An 18,338-nucleotide genomic window follows, 5' to 3' on the forward strand; every position below is an offset into this window, starting at 1 on the left:
ATGAACCTCAGAGCTGGTATAATTATCTTGTGGATTTGGGAAATATAAAAATAAGATCATATCAAATCAAAGGTCTCATTTGGTACCCTGCTTGTAATTCTGGCCAGCAGAGCATCTCTGGCACAGGGCAGATAAAACAGGATCTTTGTTTTTATATTGGCCTATGTTTAGAAACCTCTAGAATTGCTTTCATGTTCAAAACCATTGTGCTTCATAGCAGATGATGAATAATTCTGATTTTAATCTTGTTATGCTATATATTTTTGCTCTTTGGGAATTCAGTGGTTACTCCTCCCACCATTTGTGTTATAATAGATTTTTAAAAATACCCGTGTTGTGATAAATATTTATCACAGCCCCTTTAGGGGATTTGTTCTCCCATCTGAAGAGGTTTAGTCTCGCCTCTCTATTTAATTTCTTGTACAGATGCTGCCTCACAGGTCTTGCAGTAATGTCAGCCTCTTTGTACATTTTTGGTTCTACTTTATATTTTAAGCCTAAGTGATCAGAACTGTTGGATTGTGACTAATTTATGGAGTGACATGGTTGTGTTTTTTCTTTTCAGTGATTTTTAAGGCTCTGCCTCTCTTTTAGAACAGTTCTCTTTTTATTTGAGTTAATCCAAAGAACAATCCACAGGGAAATGAAGTTCTGTCCCCTGAGTGAAAACAGTAGCACAGATGCACATCCTGATGCTGCTGCTTATCTGTTGGCATTTGTTGGCATTCAGCATTGTTTAATTTCATTTATTTTATTACCCTTAGTATTGTGAAGTTCTTCAGCAGCTTTTCATACAACTGTTTTATTTCCTTATCTGGAATATTTCTGCATAATCAGCAAACCTCCCCATCTTTTGTTCTTCTGGCCCCTGGGTGTTGAATGATCTGTGTTTTAGCATAAATCCTTCTGTAATTCCCTTGGTACCTTTCTTGTTATGGTACCAAGTGTTTCCCCTTATCCATTATATCCCATCTTTTAAGCTGCCAATAGTCCTTAAGAGAAACTTCTCCTTTATCCTTTGCCATATCTGTTCTCTACAGATTCTTTGGAAATGGATCATGTTAAAAAAAATTAAAAATAACCTTCTGGGTCACTCCTCTGTCCCTGCCCTTGGAGTCCCTTCATCAAATGGATCAGTCAGGTTGGGGTCACTCTGTACAACTGTATCAGATGTATCAACTGGCATAGAAATTTTGTTCTTTATTCACATTTCTACAAATTTACCTAATCTAGGGGTCAGAATTGCTCATCTGTGCTCATGAAATCCTCCCTGGGTCCTATTTTAAAGGTAGATGTTGCCCTTTGCACCCTCTGTTCAGTTGTTGGAGGAGATTCAGCTGACACACAACACACCTCCCTGGGAGTCCAGCCCTTTCATATTTAATTGTGTTGGAACCTTTAGGTGAATAGTTGCTTTTACTGTTAACTTTTCATGGCTTTATAATATTTTTCCCCTGAAACCTCTTTTATTGACATTTCAAATAGAGGCAGATCCAGAACTCATCATTTCCAAAGCATGGCCCTGATGTCATGAATGTCCCCACCCTTCATAGTATGCACTGGTGGAAAGAGTCCCTTTACTTGTTCTGTTGTGGCCTTAATTTCCATGAGCTCTCACTGTACTCCTTGATAATCTGTCAGCCCCACCAGCTCTGGCAGGCTTTAAGCTTCTGATGTGTTTGAAAAAGCTTGTATTTTTAGCATTTATGCCTCGAGAAATTTGCTCCTCAAAGCTTTTTTGGCCTTCATTTTTATGATTTTATATGCAACTTAGCAGACTTCAAATGGGAAAGCTGATGTAAAACGATGACAAAGTTGAAAGAAAAATGTTTAATTTTCCTACTTGTTCTACAGTCATTCTCCCACCCCTCCATTTCTTCTGGAGCTCCTCCACATCCATGAAGAAGAAGTGAAGTCAGAGGCATTGATATACAAGATCTGTTTACTTTCTGTGATAGTGAACATCAGGATGTAGAAAGGAAGATTCAGTGGTGTCTGAGGGCTGCAGTAACCTGGTCATGGGGATGAGGTTTTGTAACTGTATCATTTTCTTGTCCTTTTTACTCATTTTCTACTCTGTAGAGATGTCTTAGTGAAAGGCTGAGAGAGTTGGGATTGTTCAGCCTGGAGAAGAGAAGCTTTGGGGGCACCCAACTGTGGCTTTGCAGTGTCTGAAAGAGCTGTAAGAAAGCTGGACAGAGACAATTGACAAGGGCCTGGAGGAACAGGACAAGGGGAATGGCTGCACATTGACAGAGGGCAGGGTTAGATGGGATATGGGGAACAAATTCCTGGCTGTGAGGGTGGGCAGGCCCTGGCAGAGGATGCCCAGAGAAGCTGCGGCTGCCCCATACCTGGAAGTGTCCAAAGCCAGGTTGGAGCAACCTGGGCTGAGGTGTCCCTGCCCATGGTAGGAGGTGGCACTGGGTGATCTTCAAGGTCCTTTCCAGCCCAAACATTCTGTGATTATGATCCTATGAGTGGTTATAGGATCCTTTCCAGCTTACAATTACTGAGGCACAGCCACTGCTTTTTATTCTGCTTGCAGATGTTCTATAGGGACTTGAACACATTCATATGATAATTAGGTAAGTTGAGATCGCTGGAATATGAATGAACAAGTTTGTAAATACCAATTATATGCATTTATTGGGTGTGTGTTGAACAAATGTTTCTAAGTGCTGTATATGAGAAAGGAAGTTCAGTTACAAACTAAGTCTTAAAAACCTCTGCCTTGGGACTTCCTAGGTAAAAGAGAAATACATTGCATCCACATAATCTCTTTTTCTCATAGCTTTCTGTCTCTCAGAAATCATATTTGGAGTGACACTGTTGCACAGATACAGCTCTTTTTGTCTGGAATAAGCCTTCATGCATCAGAACAGCAGCAAGACTAAAATTTGATTTTCCCAGATCCATTTTTTATAACATGTCAGGCACTGCTGAAGACTTTGGGGATGCTTCCTGTCACAAAGTGAACTGTAACATCAAAATACTCTGAGCTTTCAACTTGAACTTGGCAGTGCTTTGTGTGCTGCTGGTTCTCAGAGCTGCACATCTGTGTTGTCACCGCCAGCAACACAACCTGCCTTTGTTGGCTCCGGGGAAATGGGAGTCCCCAGCCTGCCAGGCTCAGCCTTCCTCCATGGGGATGGCCCTCCCATCACTCCCGTGTCACTCTGCCTCTCCCAGTCTTTCATGTGGTTCTAAATCGATTTGTATTCCCCCAAGAGGAAGAGTCAGTCACTTTAAGGTGCTGTCAGATGTGTGTGTGACCTGCTTGGTTGTTTTAATCTCCCTTGGTGTGTTTTACTGCAGCTCTCCACAGTGAAACAAATGTGCAGGGCTTCCACTGGACATCTTTCCACTTAGGGACATTTGGTGTTTCTGTATCTTCTGCAGATATTCAGATTTTTAGAACTGACTCTTTGGCCTGGCAGGTAGGGCAGTTTCTTGGAGAAATGCTATGAAAGAAATCTTCTAAATGAAAAGTACTTGTATCATATACTTTCTGCATTTGGAATACACTGCAAGTTTATTTCTGACTTAAAATACTGATGAAAGACTTTCTGATATCTAGAAATAATTATACCAAACACATTGATGTTTGGCCAGCTCCAACATGTGATATTTTAGTTTTGAACTCTTATTAATTCATATTTATAAATGTCAGTTCCTCAAATGAATCTACAGTGTTCACAGACTCTTTTTCTTATGAGTATTCCCATACTAATGTTCAATCTTCTGAGTATTTCAGTAGTTACTGTTCTTCACTGTCTTTTACTATAAACTGAGTTTGAAGAAAATAATTAGTACTGTCTATATAGTTTAGAGACAATATTCCCTACTCATTTACACAGGGAAGCTGAACAGTTGATCCAGCAGCCAATCTACTGCTCATATGCTTGTCTTCCACCAGATCTTTTTATTTATGAAAAATAAACTCAAATAACTTAAAAAAAACAAACAAAAACCCCACCACCGGAAATAAAAAAAAACAAAACAACAGAAAACCACACACATAAAAGCCCCCAATACCAAGCAAAACCAAAACAAAACCCCAAACAAACAAACCAATTCTCCAAAACAAACAAACAAACACCCAACCCTAAAACTCTGTAGTTTATGGTGAAGTTAGTGTTTATGAGTGACTACTTTTTTTCTTTTAAAACAAGAAAGAAAAAAGAAAATATAAGGATGCTTTCATTAAGAAGTTGAATAGTTAAAACAGACCCAGAAAAAAGTTTACTTCTTTTTTTCCACCTGAAGTAAATCATGCCCCATTTCACTTCCACAAAATGTGTTCTAGTGACTGTTCCAAGGCAGCAATAGTCAGTTCCTCCACCTTGATTGGGAAGAAGGAGTTGATTCCTTCAGTCATGTAGGACTTTGTGGTTCTGTTTTTACAACTTGGATTATTTTCCTCAATAATAGTTTCAAATGAAATACAGAGTCAGGAGTAAGAGGGAAAAATCTCCTGTATTCTCACTTAGCTCAACAGTGCTAAACTGAGTTTAACCATTATAACCCTGCCACTCTCATATATATATACATATACATATATATATATATTTATATATATATTTATTTATTTATATTTATATTTATATTTATATTTATATTTATATTTATATATGTGTATATAATTGTTATATATATAGTATCTTCCTCAAGCTTAAATATATCAGCACTTTACATAATTATCATTATAGGCAACTTGCATTTAGCCTATCACACAAACTGCCCAGCAAAATTTGTGAACACTGGGTTCTTCTGGCAGTAATTCCCACAGAACTGCTACACTTGGAAAAATAGACTTGCTTAGTTGTGTCTAAATACCAAAGTCCAAGCCAACTTTTTCTGTGATTTTTAGGGATCAGTGAAAAGCATGTGCTTGTCCTGTACACTGAGTACCAGTGGCATTCAAAGATGTGATGGGAACACTGTTTTGTGTGAGTGTGATGGGTTTGCCTGGGGCAGAACTACCTTTTTTCCCAGTGCCTGGTACGGGCTGTAGGTTGGATTTGTGCTGAACACAGAGCTGATAATTCAGGAATACTTTTTTAATTGCTGAGCAGAGTTTTTACACAGAACCATGGAGTTTTCTGCTTCTCAGCCCATCAGTGAGGAGTTTGGGGGCTCTCAAGAGACTGGGAGGGGACACAGCCTGGACAGCTGAGCCCAGCTGACCTGAGGGATGTTCCAGAACATGGAGTGTCATGCTCAGGATATAAAACTGGGAAAAGAGGGAAGAAGGGGGAGATATTGGCAGTGATGACATTTGTCTTCCCAAGTCACAGTTCTGCCTGAAGGAGTTCTGTTGTCCTGGACACAGCTGAACACCTGCCCAACCATGAGCCCTTGTTTGGCTTTGCTGAGTGTGTGGGTTTTGCTTTACCTGTTAAACTGTTTTATCACTTCTCACGTTTTAGAATCATAGAATGGTTTGGGCTGGAAGGGACCTTAGAGATCATCTCATTCACCCCCTGCCATGGTCAGGGACACCTTCCACTAGCCCAGGTTGCTCCAAGCCCCATCCAACCTGGCCTTGGACACTTACAGGGCTGGAATTTTTCCCACTTATATTTCAGTTCTCTCCCTTGTGCTGATGTGGGGAGTGAGTGAGTGGCTGTGTGGTACTTGATCACCAACTGGGGTTAAATCATGACACCAAGTCAGGAGCTTTTAACCTGTTTTTCACTTTCTACAAGACTCAAGTTCATGAAATCCCAAACCACTGAGCACAGATGTGGACTTTCTTCTGTTATGGCAACAGGAGTCATCACTCAGGCCACAGACACGTTCAGCAGATGGATCTGTTCCCATGGCAAGGGGGGACCTGCAGAGTCTGTGGCCCCACTGCCTCCACAGCCTCTGGCTGCGTGTTTTCCACACCACTCTGCTGTAAGTGCCCAGATACCAGAAACTCCACCGAGCTGGTTTGTAGGCTCTCTCAACACAAACTGTGCTACAGTATTGGGAATAAGGAGAGATGGATAAAGTGGCATCCATTGATACAGTGCTGTGTGACACCAGTGATCTCTGGAGAAGACAGAAGCCCTTTAGAACTCAAGTACCCTGGCACGAGTGGTGATTTTAATAATTTTTTCATAATTCATTTTCTACCTCCCTTGGCAATCAACAAATACAGCAGCAGCACTGACTGTTATGTACTGTATAGATATAGGCAATTTTCTAGCTCCTGTCTTCCTACTTAGTCCCTGGGCTAACCTAAAGCTCCACTAATACTGACTAGCAGCAGCCTAACTGTGGTGTAGCAGCAGCATCTTTCAGCTGACTCTCAATTTACCAGAGTCAATTGAGGAATATCATTTTGCTTGGGAGCACTGAGCCTTGGAAAAAAGTGTGACCTGGCTCCTTACTCCAACTTCTCTTTTCTATCATGTGATACAGCATTGCCTTAAAAATTCTCTTTCTAAACTTAGAGTAGCAGGGAGAAATCTCAAATATATTCCAGGTATTTCCCATCTGCTACTTTAAAATAGTGCAACATTTCCTAAGAGTACCAACTCCCATATATTTTGCTGTTCAAATATAAAGAAAAATTGTGAGTACAATTCCTTGTTTTGCAGGGTTATTTCTTGTATTAATCTAAGCGAGAAAATACATCCATGTTCTGTTAATCTGATCTGATTTTTTCTTACTCTTTGCACTAATGCTCAATTATAAAACCATTTTGTGTTGCTTCTGACTCCTTGCTATCTAGTGCAGAATCCAAAAAGCACTATTAATAGTGGGTTCAATCAATTTCTAAGTGCATACATTTCCTCTAGGTACTGATCTAATTGCAATCATAGAAGACATTAAAGAAACATGCTCTAAAAATGGGAAAATTGTATAAGTTGGAGTGCTGGGTACAATGAATAAACATGTATCTGATTCTTCTAAGTGCTTTTGGAGTGAAAGTTTATTAATCCACATAAATATCTCTAATCAAATGCATATTTCAAGCTGCCTCCCAAAATGTGATTCATACACTTGACCTGAAAGACAGAAACCACTTCAGCTCATCCCTGTGTTAGAGAGGACACGGTTCAGTGTTTCCACAGCTCTGCCTCTTTAAAAATGTTAAAGATTTTGGTTGTCAGGACCCTGAGTGTTTAAATGATGGCACTGAGTAGCCCCACATGGGGCTCTTAAGAGGGTCTCCATGGGCCTCTTTGGAGGTATGTCACAGATGTCCTTGTCCTCTCTCTGGTGGTGTCTTCTTGGTGGGTGTCTGGTACATCTGATGTACCACCTGGCCTGAGGATGACTCGGTGACTCCTCCTGTACCTGGAACTGTCTCAGGCTGTGTCTCTCCAGGGAGATTTTGGATCTGTGTCAAACCCCTGAGGTCACTTGTCTCAGACCTCAACTCCTTGTGCTTCTGCCTGGGTTTCCTGTGTGGCCCCTGGCCCTGATTCACCAGTTGTCTTATTTGGGATAGTCAGTGATCTTGTTCCCAGCACAGTCTCTGCCCACTGTGCCCAGATCCTGCTGATGCCTAAAATGGAAGAAAAGAACTTTTGAGACAATATTAAAATAGAGAGTAGGTCTTTAATTCAAGTGCTTCAAGGTACACTGAATACAAAAAGGCACAATACAGCACAGGGCTCCTACATTTATAGCAGTAATCAATTATGTCTAACGGGTACATCCAACCCATGAATTGTTGGGCCCCAGACCCTCCCTCAGGTCTGCCCCTTGGCACAGCTCCCCAGAACTGAGCTGAGGGTCTCAAGACCCCTTTCTTCTTCACCATCATCATCTTCAGCATCACATGCCTTTGGAGTTTCTCCAAGGCTTCTGGGCCTTCTGCTCTGACTACAATGATATCTTATGTCCTTCTAGGTACATGTCCCAAACAAGATGTACTCACTAAAATCTTTTTCCTTGAAAAAAATTAAAATTTGAAGAACATCGAGAATTTGATACAAAGCATGAGAAAGGGGGTTTAGTAACTGTTAACTGGTCTTCTAAAGTGTTAGAAACCATGCAGTTATACTAAAAATCCATACAAGTTCTATACAAAAATTCACAAATGTTAGGAAGCATCTGTGCCTTGTTATTGAGGAGTCCTCCTCAACTCCTGGTTCCCTCCCCAGCCCTCAGGGAGCAGCTGGCCCTGGATGCTTCCTGACATAAGGAAACACTGTATTTATCATGTACACTTTAGTTTTCATCCTGGAAAAACTATTGCATCTCTTCCAAAGTAATCTCCTCTGGGGAATAACAGAAGCAAAAGGCAAGTAGGAAGCACCCAAATTACAGTTCCTATGAAGTACAATGGCAGGTGAACACTATTGGATGTGAAGTTAAAACAAAAAGTCTTGACCACTTCTGAGCTGGAAACTCCCTCTCCCACCAGAGTTCTGCATTTCAGTGCCAAGTTAGTGCAGGAGGAAAGTAAACATGGCAAGACATCATTTTCTACTGAACAGAAATATAACATGAAATTGTTTAGGGTTTTTTTTTCCTATCAGCCTTGATCTCTGTTTTATTAACTATGTTCTAACCAAAAAACTTGGTACTAAGATCTTACTTTTTTGCCAGTTTAAATCAGTATTTAATTCATACACTCAGTGCTAATTAAAATTGGGAACATGATAATGTTTCCTCAGCACCTGTCTGCTCTCCAAGTGATACAAGACTGTGAGAAATATTCCAGTAAAAATCAGAACAGCAATTTTTGCTAGAGAGAAAGTAATAGTTAGATGAAATAGTATTCTTCAGATCTGACACAATTTTCTAGATCACAATATTTATGTATACAGTCTTTAGACAGATACATTATATAGGATTGCTCAAAAAATATTCCATGAAAAATAAAGAAATGAAAGGGGGGGAAATTGTCATTCTGTGTTCCAAGATTTTAGTGAAATTAAAATTCTTGGAAATCTTTAGTTAAAAATATGAAAAAATTCAGAAAATGGTTTTGGTGGGTTTTTTTGTTGTTGTTGTTGTTTTTTTTTTGTGAGAGGTAAAAGAAATTGTTTATTGAAGGAGTGATTTGTTTCTTCAAGACTTTCCCTGAAAAATCATTTTATCAAGGTTTGAGACCAAGAAAATTGTGAGAGTTTATAGCATTATAAATTACAATTTTGCATCAGTTGCACAGGATTCATGTTGTAGAATGAGGAGCATCTTAGCAAAAAAGTAAAGTACATGATCCTGAAAGTATTTTCATGTACTCAGAGCACAGGTATGCAATTCTTGTCTTTTCTGCTCTCTCTTACCCTACATCCAGGGTAAGTTTAACAGGTGCAAGAGAATACAACTGCCTTTCTAGCTAAAAAATAAAATGAAATTATCATACTGCTTACTTTTAAACTGGCAGAGAAGAGCTTTGGTGTTGGATGGGATCTGATGAAAGCAGCTAAAGTGGAAACAGCAAATTTTCATAGAAGATTTTCCTTCCTGTGAGCTGTTTTCTGTAGTTTTAACCTCAATCAAAGCATCCTGATGTTCACTTTTAAGGTCTATGTGGTAGCTGTTAAATGTGTTATTCTCCCAAATGGTACCTGGGTTTTGTACTGAAGTTATCACATGGATTGTTAGACATTTAGGCATGTACCTTTAGTTTCACTGTGTTAATCTTGCTCAGGGCAAAATGTTTTTCTCTCCAAGGCAGGAGTGAATTGCAGCTTCCAGGGTGGGGCAAGGTCCATGTGTAGCACACAGAGGTGTACACGTGTTCTGTAAAACCACTATTGAGGAGTCAAAGCATCAACGTAGTGGAAGTTACAGTCCACCAGAAACAGTCAGAAGGTAAAAAAGTTCATATTCACAGATTCACAGAATCTTTAGGGTGGGAAGGGACCTTTACAGATCATCTAGTCCAGCCCCTCTGCCAAGGAAGAGCCACCTGGGGCAGGTGACACAGGAACATGTCCAGGTGGGTCTGGAATGTCTCCAGAGGGTGACACTCCATGCCCTCCCTGGCAGATGTTCCAGTGCTCTGCCACCCTCAATATGAAGAAGTTCTTCCTCATGTTGAGGTGGAACTTCTTGTTGTTTAGTTTATGACCATTGCTCCTTGTCCTGTTCCTGGACATCACTGAAAAGAGCCTGGCACCATCCTCTGACAATCCTTGGAGACATTTGCATGGATTGATGAGATCCACTCTCAGTCTTCTCTCCTCCAGACTAACCAGGCTCGGCTCCCTCAGCCTCTCCTCATAAGAGAAATGGTCCAGACCCCTCATCATCTTTATGATCTCTGCTGGACCTACTTTCTTGATCTGTGGAGGCCAGAACTGAGCACAGTCCTCCAGTTGTGGCCTCAGCAAGGCTGAGCAGAGGGGCAGGATCACCTCCCTGACCTGCTGCCCACACTCTTCCCGGTGCACTCCAGGACCCCACTATTGGGGCACAAGTTGACCATGAGGGTACTTGTCCCCCTCCAGGGCCTGCCAGGTCCTTCCCTGCAGAGCTGCTCTTCAGCAGATCAGCCCCAGCCTGTGCTGCCTCCCGGGGCTGTTCCTCCCCAGTGCACTCCTGTCTGTGGGCAAGCTTTCATCCCTCTGCTTTAGCTACAGAAATGGGCTGTCACTGTTGTGTTTTTGCAGCTCTGAGTTGTGATTTCCTCGCTTTCAGATCTGCTGCTCAGGAGAATTGATGGCAAAGAGGTGGATAACTGAGTCCTCACACGTAACACAGTTTAATCCCATAAGTAGCCACATGAAAGCCAAGGGCTCCAGATCTGAATTTATCAGAGCAGGGAGCCCTTGGGCAAAATTTGACAAAGCAACTCTTTTGAAAATGTGATATGGCTGATTTTGAAATTCTTGTCAGTTTTATCTACAAGGAATAACTGCTCATAGTGGGAACAATATGCATGTCACAGGCCTGGAAGTAGCAGAGATGTTTTAAAATACTATTCCTCAATTGACTCACCTTCATTTTATTTTATTTTTTTTCCACAACAAAGCTCTGCAAAGCTTTGTTTACCTTGGGCATTTAGCTACTATCAGTTATACTGAAATTATGAGGTTCAAATGGACCAGTTCTTCATCGTAGTTATCAACACTCTATGTAAACTCAGAGCAGGATTAGTCAGCAACACAATAAAACAACTCTGCTGTCAGAGCTATGTTAGTGCTCAGGGTGTTGCTACTGTTGGTGAAAAGTGTTGGAAATATTTTAGCAGAGTGATAGTAGCTATTTGATATCACTAGAATGATAGTGCAAAACTAAACAAATGTGGTTTTAAATGATATTGTATATAATAATATATAACTTCTTGTGTATGAATAGAATTTATGAATAAAAAACAAGTTCAGCATTTGCTTATTTTCCTAAAACAACATTCATATTACCAAAAAAAGGAAATTTTTCCTATTATACATTTGAATGTATATCTAACTCTCTGCTAGCCAGGAACAATTCTACATCAACCCCCCCAAAACATTCTGAAGTGACCTTTCTGAATAATTGAAGCTGTCATTGCATTTTTACCAGCACCTCCATAAACTCCGTGTGGCGTCGATGAGACCTCACCACAACAGCAGCCAGAGAGCATCAGTTACAAACATTTCTGCAGAGCTTTACTGTAAGTAATGAAGTTATTAAGAGCAACCAGCCCAAATATATCTGAATGCTAAATATGCTTTATGAGCTCAATAATTCTCATGGGAAATACAATTTTCTTCTGAAGACCATGTGGCCAGTAGCCAGACTTTGTGTAATTTCGAAGTGGGTGGGTAATGAAATTGCTGTTTTCCCATTTTCTTCCTGCATGTCACTGTCTGTAGCTCATGTCTGGAAAAACTGATACTATATTTCTGAGGAATATGTTAGTTGTAGCTATTTTTTTTTCAGAGAACCATAAATATTTTGTCTTCACTCACTAAAAGGTCCAAGAATATTCCAGTGTCCTAATGCTTAAAGAAATCTAGTTCATTTATGTATGGGGGAACAGAAGATACATGTTGTGCAGAAAGTAGCCAGAGGTATTTTCCATGTGTAAATGGGACTTTTGGTGAATTTCTACTCTAGACTGTAAGTGATAACATCTTATTAAAAGAGAAGATAAATTTCCTTATTTTTAATCCAAACTTAAAGAAAAAAATATTTCCAGCTGAAACTACTCAAGAGTCACTTGTATTTGAAAAAAAATTCTGTTAATAAATCCCACATAATTATAAAGAAAAAATAGTGTGTCTCCAGTCCTGCAAATGGCTGCTGGGAGTTTGATTTCATTCACAATTCTAAGTGATGCCTGCAACACAACAAGGACATGGAACTGTTGGAATGAGTTCAGAGGAGGTCACCAAGTTGATAATGAACTGGAGCACCTTCCCTGTGGGGTCAGGATGGGAGAACTGGGGCTGTTCAGCCTGGAGAAGAGAAGGTTGTGTGGAGACCTCACAGCACCTTCCAGTGTGTGAAGGGGCCAACAGCAAAGCCAGACAGGTGCTGGTCATCAGGATCTGGAGGGACAGGACAAGGGGAATGGCTTCACACTGGCAGAGAACAGGGTAAGGTGGGATATTGGTGAGGAATCCTTCTCTGTGAGGTTGGGCAGGGCCTGGCACAGGTTACCCAGAGAGGCTGTGGCTGCCCCATCACTGGGGTAAGTGTCCAAGGCCAGGTTGGACAGGACTTGGAGCAACCTGGGCTGGTGGAAAGTGTCCATGCCCATGGCAGGGAGTGGAATGAGATGGACTTTAATGTCCCTTCCAACCCAAACCATTCTGTGATTCCATGCACAGGGAGAAAGATGCCCAAGCCTATGGGCATGTCAGGATAATAAGTCACAGTTGCCTTTTCCTCATTCTCATTTCTCAGAGTCAGAGTTCTGTCAGCTAAGAAGGATAAGGAGCTAAGAACTCCCAGAAACTGTGTGGGCAAGTGTGTCAGACCAGTTCTGAAGGACAAACCAGAGCTGTTTGTGTTTACACTTCTAATTAAAGCAAACTATTGGAGCTGTCCTTGAGAAAGCAGGTGCTGTGCTGCTTTATTGTCCCAGTAAAATGAAGTATTTGTTGTCCAGAACAACAGTCATGAAAATCTGGTAGTTTGGGCCAGTGCAGAGTTTCATAATCACTTCTGATAATCTGGGTCTCAGCTCTGTTCCATTGTACATATAATAATGTTCAGATGTAGACATTGTCTACTGAAACGTCAGATCATCCATGTGTGTTTAACAATCCCTGACTTAAAAACTTTCAGGCCTTCCCTTTCTCTGTTTCCTGTCAGAAGCTGCTGCACTATGTTGGGGCTGTGTACATGTGTTGGTTGAGTCTTTAAAGTCAACAGGAACACAAAGTGTGTTTGTCCTAGTTCAGCAGGTGGGACCAGTTTATCACTGTGTGGGGGTGATCAAAGCTGTGTATTCTACCCCCTCTATTCATTCCCCAAGGACAATGGACCATTAGCAGCAGCTGCCCAGGGAGTCATTGGCACCTTCACACTGAGCCTGAGGGGGCGGAGCTGCTCATGGGCCATGAACAGTTCAACAATGCCCACTGGCTCCCAGAGTTAATTACCCATTGTGTGAGGCCCTGCCCTGGGGGAGGGACTGGGTGTTCCCACTTGGACCAGAGGGTACATAAGCTGGGGGTAAGAAGACCTCAGCCTTCACTTGTCGGATCCAGAGAAGCAGCAGAACCTTGACAGGAGGAGATCATCACTTTCGACCAGACTGGGACTGTCATCCAGACCAACAGGTTTCTCGCTTCCTTCTACCTTGGACTTGGGGGAACCACGTGGGGTTTGTACCCCAGGGTGCTGGGTCATACTGGGTTTTGTGGGTTAAAAGCAATTTCTTTTCGTACCATTGTATTTATTGTAACATCACTATTAAGTTGTAACTCTGACTTATAATCTCTTTTGTGTTGAGTTCATTTCTCCTGCCAGTTTTCCTTTAAACCAGCACAGTGTCATTTCTCTGAGGATAAGTCTGTACTGTTCCAGAGGAACCTGAAAGTTCAGCCTCTGCCTGTGGTTATCTGGCAAGTCATCACCTCCATGTTAAGACTGGGGTGTTTAGAAGTACAAACCAGAAAGAATAAGTAGCTAGCCATGGCTTTTCCTCTGTAGAAAACAGTGCTTAAAAGTACTTTTCACTAAATCCTGTGTACATTTATTTAAGTTGGTGACTTTTTTTATGTGTCAGTAGTATCTTTAATCCCTAACACCAGACACCAACCAAAAATTGTGGTATATAGCTAAATACCATTTTTTCCCTTCTAAATATTGTATGTAGAAAACAAGTAATTTACCACATCTAAGTGGAAGTAGCATTGCCAGGCTGCTGCTCCTATCAATGCTGAGAAACATTTGCATGGTCTGAACCTCTGCTAGAGGAGGAAGAGCAAATTGTCTCAACTGGAAACATGTGACTCAATGGAGAACATCCATTTCATGAGTTATTTGGGGGCTGAGACAGGTCTAAGGCAAAACTAGTGCCAGATTTTCTTTTGGGATTCAACCCTTCTGAATTTTCATTTAATTTCTTTGTTGTTTGCACACCCGTTCCCCAAAAACAGACACAGAAATTCTGAATTGAGTTTTTTTTTCCAGTGGAGAAAAAATTTACAAAATTTGCCCTCACCTGCCCTTCTGCCTCCTCAACTGCAAGTGATGCAGTCACCTTTCCTCTCAGAAGAGAACCTAAGTTCTATGTGTGAAAAACATTTGCTGTGTGGAAAATCCTTAGTTAATCACAGCCTTTTTCGGGAACAGCACAGACTAAACACAAAGAGGATTGGTGTCAACAGGAGCCAAGTTAGAAAAGGAAAGTCAAAATCACTATCAACAAGTGAACAGTCACTGGACATGGGCAATTAGCAGCTGAGTGAGTTGCCTCCCAACTGCTCCTAAGTGCTTAAATCACCACATTCCTTGTGGTTTAGACTTTTTTATCTTCACATATAATCGCTGGTTTTTCAGCATTGAAATGGTCAAGCTGCTGAAATTTGATATTCATCAAGATACAAGGAGCTGCTTGGAAAACCTTCTCCTTTGGCATCTGAAGATACTGTCAAGAGGTCTCTGTCTGGCATAAAACATCAAGAGCTTCAAATTTCTCTGATAAATCAGAGGTACCACTGTAGTGAGATTGAGATGAGCTCTCCATTCCTGGAATCCAGCACTGCTCTGGAAGTGGTGACTACTTTGCATTTCCTCAGCCATATTTAGAGCTCTGCTGTATATTCAGGATATTTTCATTCCTGCTGATTGTGGCATTTCTAATTCATTCTTTATCGTGTCTCTGTGATAGAGGAGAGTGTTGTTATTCTCATGGGGAAGAAAAGAAGTGTCAGCACCTGTTTGGGTCTTGTATGTTGTGCTGGTTTGAAGGTGAACCAGCAGGGGAAATGAACTCACCACGAGAGAGATTATAAGTCAGAGCTAAAATTTAATAATAATATTACAATAACACCACTGATACACGAGGGAAATTGCTTTCAACTCACAATACCCCAGCAGTATAACCCAGTGTCCTGGGGCACAAACCCAAGGGGGTTTGTTTGCCCTTCTGCTGAGACCCCTGTGGCTCCCCCAAGTCCAGAGCAAAAGGAAAAGAAAAACCTGTTGGTGCAGGCGAGGGCTGTGGTCTGGGCGAGAGCGGTGATCTCCTGCTGTCGAGGTCCTGCTGCTGCTCTGGATCCGACGAGAAGGTCCTGAGGTCTTCTTACCCACCACTTATGTACCCTCAGGGAGCACTCAGTCCCTCCCCCTGGGCGGGGACACACACAATGGGTGATTCACTCTGGGAGCCAGGGGTTGTTGAGCTGTTGATGGCCCATTAGCAGCTCCGCCCCCCTCAGGCTGGGTGTGAAGTGATAATGGCTCCCTGGGCAGCTGCTGCTAATGGCCCATTGTCCTTGGGGAATGAATAGAGGGGGTGGAATACACAGGTTTGATCACCACCACACAGGGTTAGCTGGTCCCTCCAGCTGAACTAGGACAATGTGGAGAAATAATTATTGGTTTAGACACTCAGAACACAGTGGAGTTAAGATGAATGCCCCAATGGTATCTCTACCTCTAAACTTTTCCTCACTGCAGATCACCTGAGTGAAATAATTGTGATACTTTCATGGCACAAGACTAGAGAAAGGGAGGAGCTTGTACTCAAATTTATTTCATGTACATGATTATCCCACCTTTGTTAACACATAATTTGTTTAAAGCCAGAAACTATATTTTTTTTCTCCCCATTCTTCTGTATCTTTGAAGAAACATTCTCTCAATTAACACACTCAGGGCAGAAAATGCTTGGACTCCATGGACAAGTCTTTGCCAAGGGTTGTTTTGGTTTCATACTAGAAGCAGGTTGTGTAAAGGATAAAGTTACATAAAACACAAACTATCCTTGATTTCTTCAATGGTCACAATTTAAACAATCCAAATGGTATTTGAGTACTCACTAAATTATATTCAAGATCTCAAATTACTAAAATATTTAGGCAACTGCTTTATATTTTTTTGATTTATATGCATTTTTTCAAGACATAATCCATTTTTTTTTATGCCACAGAGAAGGTAATCACTGACTTTGAAAATCAAGGCTTGCATTTTATTGCTGGCAGGCGTAGCTTGAACCAAAGTTGGCAGCAAACCAGGAACCTCTGATGCTGTTACTCACTTGTGGGTTTTCCAGTTCAAGTTCTGGTTGTCACATCACAGCACAGCTGGACCAGTACAGACCAAGTGCAGAGTGGGAAGCTGTTCTTCACCCAGGGAGAGTAAACTCTTTACAAAATAGAGTAAAATGAGTTTTTTCATGTTTCATGACTTTTTGTTTTCATTGAGAGTTTGTATCAATTCAAAGGTACCAATTAGGAAGATACCAATGATTTCTCATTATCACTGCAATAATTTCTTTTTTATTTCTTTTTTTAATCACAGCAAAAGTAAAAAAGAGATTACTATCTATAATGATGACATCAGATAAAATATTTCTAGTCTGCAAACTTTTCTAGCTTAAATTTATCTTGAAATGGGGAGTGAAAAGTCTTTTTTAACCTATTGTTATGCTGCAAAGCAGGCAATACCTTTGTGATTAAGCACTTTGAAATGAGCACATGGAAGTGAATCCCTGTGGTTTGTCTCAGTGTAACAGGCTCTTTATTCCAATATGTAATGTCTTCCAATAATCATTCCTCAGGAACACAGAAACCCCCTGTTCTCCTTTCAATTGTGCTTATCGTCCTTTCTTGGAAAACTAAATAGAAGAAGAGAGACTGTTGATTCCAGAGAGAGTTCTCTTGAACCCAAACTGGAACACCACAAAGGGAGAGATGGAATTTTGTGTTTCCATGGGACTCGACTGGGACACTTACAGACCATTCCCAAATGATGAGTGAGGAGAACATTGTTTAGGAGCAGAGGCAGTGAGAGCCAACAGGGTGAAATTTCCATTGATGGAATGATACCTTTATGGGCTACAAAGTCTGCTGCAAACATCAGTAGAACAGGTGCCTATTGCATTGCACATATTGACAGGAATTCAGCTTATAAAAGAGATGGTTGTGGTTCCCTTCTGGTTTGTTGTCCTATGGCCAAAGGAAGTCCCACTGCAGATCTGCCTCCTGAGGTCAAGGATGTGGCAACAGATCTGTAGGAAAAAAGGGTCTCTAGTTTTCCTTGCTGGTCTTTCTTGAGTACAGGAATAATTGTGACCTTCCAGTGCCTGAAGGAAACCAAAAGATGGAGAGAAACTATTTGTAAGGCTCTGGGAAAATGGCTTCAGACTGACAGAGGGGAGGGTTAGGTTGGATATTAGGAAGAAATCCTTCCCTGTGAGGGTGGGCAGGCCCTGGCACAGGGTGCCCAGAGAAGCTGTGGCTGCCCCATCCCTGGAAGTGTCCAAGGCCAGGTTGGACAGGGCTTGGAGCACCCTGGGCTGGTGGAAGGTGTCCCTGCCCATGGCAGGAGGTGGAAGAAAATGATCTGTAAGGTCCCTTCCAAGCCAAACCATTTTATGCTTCTGTGATATATAAAGACTTGGAAACAATTTTTTTTTGCCTCCTCTTTTTCAAGACTTGGAAATAAATGTTCTACTGCAATTGTGGAGTGTGGAGAAAAGTAAAAGGCACTAAAAGAGTCTGTGCCATGTTTTTCTATCATGTGACCTGGCTGCAGTCTGGAAACATAAGGCTTTTGAGACAGCAGAACTAAGGAATATAAGGCAAGTCCTGCCCTTCTCAAACAATACAAACACCCCCAAATACATTTGAAATAACTTTTTATAGATGTCCTGCACTGTTCCATGCCATTTTTGAGGCCTTACATTGTTCTGGATGCCGTGGTCACATATTTTCTCCTGCAATCAGTACTCAGAATGTGAGAAGTCTTGCAGAATCTCCTTGGTGGGCTCTGCC

The sequence above is a fragment of the Pithys albifrons genome, chromosome 12 (assembly GCF_047495875.1).
Source record: "Pithys albifrons albifrons isolate INPA30051 chromosome 12, PitAlb_v1, whole genome shotgun sequence".
Lineage (NCBI taxonomy): Eukaryota > Metazoa > Chordata > Aves > Passeriformes > Thamnophilidae > Pithys > Pithys albifrons.